Raw genomic sequence first — 6,673 nt, 5'->3', positions numbered from 1 at the left:
ATATATAAAATTGATTTTTTACAAAGAGGAAGAGAGAGGGATAGAGAGTTGGGAACATCAGTGAGAGAAAAATCACCCATCAGTTGCCTCCTGCACACTCCCCACCAGGGATGTGCCCAGAACCAAGGAACATGCCTTTGATGGGAATCAAACCTGGGACCCCTCAGTCCATAGGCCAAAGCTCTATCCACCGAGCCAAATCGATTTCAGCCTGATTGAATTTTTATCAGCAATTTGTATAAGAAACAGAAACAGAACTTCTCATCAATCTGACATACAGATAAAGGATTCTCCAACTTACATAAAAACAAAGAAAATTTTAATTTTTAAATATGTAGCTGATCTCAAAGGGAAAATCCCAGGTACTCTAAATTTTAAAAAAAAATTAAATTCAAATAAAATGCTGGGTTTGGCATCAAATGTCGCACCCAATATCAGAATTTGGTAAGTGCATAAGGTACAGGGATTCTTAAGAATCAAGAAATCATTTTTTAATACCTCAGTTTCAACTTGTCCCAAGATAAAGTGCTTATCTTATGGATTTTAAAGCTCAGTGCATTTCATTAATCCAGTTAACTAAACCAAATCCAGGGCTTGGCAAAAGTTTTTCCTGTAAAAAGTCATATAGTAAGTATTTTAGGCTCTGCAGGACAGATGGTCTCTATCACAACTACTCATCTACGCTTGTTGTAGTACAAAGCAACTATCAATGACACATTAATGAACAGCCATGGCTGTGTTCCAATAAATTTTATTTATAAAAACAGGCAGCCAACCATATTTCAGCCAACAGCTATGGCTTTTTTACCCCTATTTATTAGAGCAACACGCTAGGCCCCTACAACATGCTTCCCTTCAAGATCTAATCAATCCCATCTAATTCTTTTATAAATTGCACTACAATTTATTTCCCCTTCATTATATTTCCATGAGTCTTCCATGTTCTTGTATATACTTCATTCATTTTCAACTTCTGTATAACAGTTCAATGTGACAACATTTATTTAAAAAAATATTCATCCATTTTTCTGTTGGATATTTAGGCTGTTTGTTTCTACTTTTGAGTCTTGATATCCTCATCTGTAAAATATAATAATATCTACCTCATTGGATTTTTATGTATTAAATAAACAACTATATGTAAAATGCTTGAAAAATGTCTGGCACATGATAACTCCAAAAAGGTTTGCTTTCTTATTGTATTGTAGTTGTATCTGGGTCTCTATTTCCCTGTTAGATTGCAAATTTATTGAATTAAGAGGTCTTCTTTCTGCTAAAACTGGTTTGGCTCAGTGGATAGAGCATCGGCCTGCGGACTGAAGGGTCCCAGGTTTGATTCTGGTCAAGAGCATGTACCTTGACTGTGGGCACATCTCCGGTAGGGGGTGTTCAGGAGGCAGCTGGTCAATGTTTCTCTCTCATTGATGTTTCTAGCTCTCTATCCCTCTCCCTTCCTCTCTGTAAAATATCAATAAAATATATTTTTTTTTAAAAGAGGGCTTTTTTCTTTACTTTCTTATTCTTCACACTTACCATAGTGGTTTCTTCTTTCTTTTTCTACCATAAATGTTTCTTAAACAAATTAGTAATTAATTAACTTTAAAAAAAAATGATCTGATGTGTAGATTTAAAACAATTCCAACTAAAAGCCCAACAGAGCTTTCATGGAATTTTATCATTTAATTCTCAAATTAATATAAAAGAACAAAGGATAAAGAATAGATAAAATACTCTTAAAGAAGTAAAAAGTAAAGGAATTGACCCACTAGATAGCAAGAACAAATAAATATATTTTTAAATTGGTATATAAATACAAAAATTGGCAAAAAAAAAAAAAAAAGAAAGAAAGAAAGAAAGAGAGAGGACCTGAAACAGATTAGTGCATGTGTAGAAATCTCATAATTAGCAGATCTATGGCAATTACTAAGGTTGATAGTTTTGTCATATGTGTTGTCACATGTTTTGGAGAGAAATAGACCAAGAGGAGTTCTTACAGAGTGCCAGTTGAAGTGTAAAATGGCATATCCACTTGGGGGGGAAAATCCTTATTATCTTATAAAATTTATATTTACCCAATGACCCTTCATAGCTATACACCTTAGCAAACCTTTTAACATTTTTATCATGAGTCATGTACAAAATAGCAGCACTGTTCATAAAAACAACAACAAAAACTAGAAACACCCCAAATATCCAATGACAGGAAATAGATAAATTGATTTTTTCTACTTACACAATAGACTATTGTTCAGCAGTTGAAAAATAATGAATTAACACACAAGGACAGGGAAGACTTAGAGAAATATTATATGGGTGTTTAAAAAAAGTCCCAGACTACATAAAATTATAAGATATAATTGTCAAACTCAATAAAATGTAAACAATATGTTATTGTGACAGTAACTTGATTCTAAGAGAAAAGGTGATGAGGTCAAATATTACTTTTAAGGTAAGAAGATAATAAAAATAAAAATTGAAATACTGCTCACTTCTGGCTTATAAGTGGAGCACATGGTGAAACACTAATTAGTGGGAAGGCCATCAGTTTAAGTGTGAGTATATATGCTGCCATTATGCTTCACAGTTTTCATATATGTTCCCTATATTCTTTTGTATTAAATATTATAAATTATAATTTTAAAATAAAGAATGAATGAATAAATCTTATTGATGAAATGTCAGGTAAGACTATTATCTATCAAACTGAATTTGATCTACTGCTCAAGTCTAGAAGGGGAAAGTAACACATTCTCCAATATAACAGAGAGTAGATTAACCTCTCTCTAAAATTCCCTTGGAGTAATCAGATTTTTCCCAGGTACTCTAAATAAATCTCATTATTAGTTGCCAATTAATTTAGAAGTCAGTGTCGGAGTTGTAGAGGGCCACAGAAGCACCAGGCAAAGATCAATATTTTATTACTTTCATTTGCTCTACTCCTTGCTGCCCCTTCTCAGGATGAACTATAAGACTACTTCCATTTCCTTCACAAATATGATTCTGGAGGTAGCACTGTGATGTGTAGAAACTTCATTTCTTTAATATGACTTTTCTCTTTACTTTTGTATTGATTCAAACTAGCCTCTTTCAGTATCCTAACTCACCTGCTTCCTTCTCCCTTTATTTCCACTCCTTTAATCATTAAACCCTTAGGACAATTAAACAATCTTAAAAACAAAGCCTGGGGTCTATTGTCCACAGAGACAGAGTTTCACTCAAACTAAAGATAACATCTAGGCATCAGTTTCTGTTCCAGATCGAGAAAACTGGAACAGCCCCATAGACCACATCCTTGGAAAACCAGTCAAAGCAACTCAATGGCTGACATCAAGACCTAATACAATGGTGGACTACTTCTTACCTAGCACTGACCAGTGAGTAGAAACCATGACCCTAACTCTACCGTGATTGGTGATTTTTTACCTATATCACCCTTCCCTTGGAAGCCATCAGAGAGCCAGGTCTTTGACTCCAAGGTAGTATCATTTCCTTAAAAATAAACCTTAGTGCCGAAACTGTTTTGGCTCAGTGGATAGAGCATCGGCCTGCGGAATGAAGGGTCTCAGGTTCGATTCTGGCCATGGGCATGTATCTTGGTTGCAGGCACTTCCCCAGTGGGGGGCTGTGCAAGAGACAGCTGATTGATGTTTCTCTTTCATTGATGTTTCTAGCTTTCTATCACTCTCTCTTCCTCTCTGTGAAAAATCAATAAAATATATATATTTTTTTTAAATAAAATAAATAAACCTTGGTTGCAAGTTCCTATTCACATTTGATTGGGCTTTGATAAAGGAAGGCCAATGAAACCCTTTAGTTCCCTAACAGAATGTTGTTTAACTTCCACATATCGGGTCTAGTAATACTTAATGTCGTTTTTAAACATTCGTTTAAAATCTTGCTTGGTGTTGACTTGTATTGACATAACCTTCAAACACGTGGTATCTACAGAATGTGTGAAGTGCAATTAACAAGTTTTGCTTGAAAAAGTTTGTGTTTGGTTTGGTTTTTGTTGCAAACTAGGGCTAAGAAGATGGCGGATGAAGAGCATATTCGGCACTGCATGCTTTACGAGTTCCAATAAGGAAGAAAAGCAAGTGAGGCTGCAAAAAACATCTGTAGTGCTCTTGGTCAAGATGCAGTTAGCGCCAGAAAATGCCAGCGTTGGTTTGAGAAATTTCGCGAGGGAAATTTTTTGTTAGATGACAAGAGTGGTCGAGGCCCTGTGTCCAATTTTGATCAAGAAGCTCTTCAAGCTCTTTTGGTGCAAAATCCTCAAATTACCCAACAAGAGCTTGCGACAACTTTAAATTGTTCACAAAAAACAATTTCCAATCAATTGCGTGCACTTAGCAAAGTCCAAAAGTTTGGAAAATGGGTTCCTCATGAGTTGACCGACAACAACCGTAATCAAAGAGTCACAATTTGCAGTTCGCTCCTCTCTCGTCAAAACCGTTTGCCGTTTTTAGAGCAAATTGTTACCGGAGATGAAAAATGGGTGCTGTATGTTAATTTGAAAAGGCGGCCTCAATGGTTGGACAAAAATGAGGCTCCGCAGCCCATGCCAAAACCTGACTTGCATGCGAAAAAAGTGATGTTGTGTGTTTGGTGAAATTTTAAAGGAATTCTTCATTATGAACTTTTACCATCTAACCAAACCATTACAAGAGCAGTGTATAGTGCCCAATTGGAAAGGTTAGCCCAAGCTTTAAGAGAAAAAGAACCCGCGCTGATTAATCGGAAGGGCGTAATTCTTCACCACGATAGCGCACGACCGCATACTGCAAGAATCACTGCTGAAAAACTGCGCCAGTTGGAATGGGAAGTTCTCCCTCAACCTGCATATTCTCCTGATATTGCCCCTTCCGATTACCATTTGTTTCGTTCTTTGCAAAACTTTCTTCTTGGAAAAAAATTTAATAATGAAGAATGCCTCAAAAATGCATTGACCAAATTTTTTGCATCAAAATCACAAGAATTTTACAACAGAGGGATTAAAATGCTTCCTGAACGTTGGGCACAAGTAGTAGAAAACAACGGCAACTATATTGTTGATTAAATTTTGTTGTATTGTTTAAATAAATTCAATTTAAAAAAGTATAATATTTGTCTCCTCAACTCAAAGGCTTGGGTGGGTGAAATGAACATTTTAAGTGAACCAAGTGATTTGTCATGAGGAAACACAGGAGCAAAGAATAAGACCCCTAAAAGATTTTATATACAGGACAGTTGCATTTTGAGAAGGTAGGCTTAATAATGAGGTTATCTGAAAATATGAATTTAGTGGAAGAAATAATACGAAAGGTTCTTCATAAGAAGGGCTACTGAATTGAGAGGGTAGGTGGCATCTTCACATTGAGCTGAGATAAGAATGTGGAAGAGAAGGGTGAGAAAGGGTCATAAAGATTAACATAAATAAATACAGGCAAAAAGGGTTTAGTTAACAGTCACATCCTTAATAAATAAGAGATGGACAGTTCTAGGGTGATATGGAAACAAATAGGTAAGAATCCACTATATTTGGCATGGGTGATAGGCTGAAGTATGCTTTAGAAACATTTCAAAATAATATTGCAGGCTAGACAGTTTTTCTTTGAACACATATTCAAAGCAAGCAAAATATTTCTAAAATATTTACCAACATTATATAAATTTCAATTTATTAAAGTAAAATACTTTTACATTGAAAAGGGTAAAAGTCCAAATATATATTTGAGAAAACTGAGGCTTATTATTCCTACTGCTTACCAAGCAAACCTGTGTAATCTTAGTTTTTTTCTACTTTAATTAGGGCTATTTTGTACATTCTCTATGACAAGATAATACAAATATAAATTATATTTGCCATAAGGATATAATACTAAAACAGTTCTTTGTGAATCAGGTTAAAACTTTTTCCAATAATTACTTAATGAACCAGGTTAACTGTAAGAAGGAGATAAAAGACAAAAACCAAGAATGAAACAGAGATTCCAAGATGGCAGCCTGCAGGACAATAGTGAGGAAAAGAGTGTAAGTGAGGGAGTGAAAGGGAAGTGTATGGATGTGGTGTGTATTTGTGTGTGTGTGTGTGTGTGTGTGTGTGTGTGTGTGTGTGACAGCTAGATTTCACGAGACATTTGGGGGCTAGGAGAGCAGGCTCACCTAGCTACGCAGCATCTGCTACTGCTATAATCTCTCCCAGAATGGCCAGCTCTGCTGCAGAGACCACACCATCTTGAAGGGGATAGCTGTTGTGACTGGGAGCCCAGCCTCACCTCCACCCAGGGTGCTCTCAGACACCACCCAGGATCCTATAGCTACTCCAGGATCTGATCTAAAGCTACTGCCTCGGCTGCTGATCCATAGACACCAGGACTCTAGTCTCCCCAGCTGAGGGCTCCTGTGAGTTCTAGAGGGCACTCCCATCCCCCCAAGCCAGACACCTTAGCCCCAAGCACAATAACCCGAGGCATGCACATGAACAGCCAAACCTTACACAACAGCCCTAGGCTCAGCAATCATGTGCAAATATCCAAGCTTTATGTAGCAGCCCCTGGAACCACAACAGCTTCAGGAGCCACATGAGCAGCTACCACCGATGAACACCAGAGGAGCAGTTCTACCCACAAGCAACCACCACCCACAATCATGCAAGGAGCAGCTGCCCTATGACCATGCAAGGAGAAGCTACTAC

Source organism: Pipistrellus kuhlii, unplaced genomic scaffold (genome assembly GCF_014108245.1).
Source record: "Pipistrellus kuhlii isolate mPipKuh1 unplaced genomic scaffold, mPipKuh1.p scaffold_m20_p_2, whole genome shotgun sequence".
Classification (NCBI taxonomy): domain Eukaryota; kingdom Metazoa; phylum Chordata; class Mammalia; order Chiroptera; family Vespertilionidae; genus Pipistrellus; species Pipistrellus kuhlii.
This window is presented reverse-complemented; position numbering follows the sequence as displayed.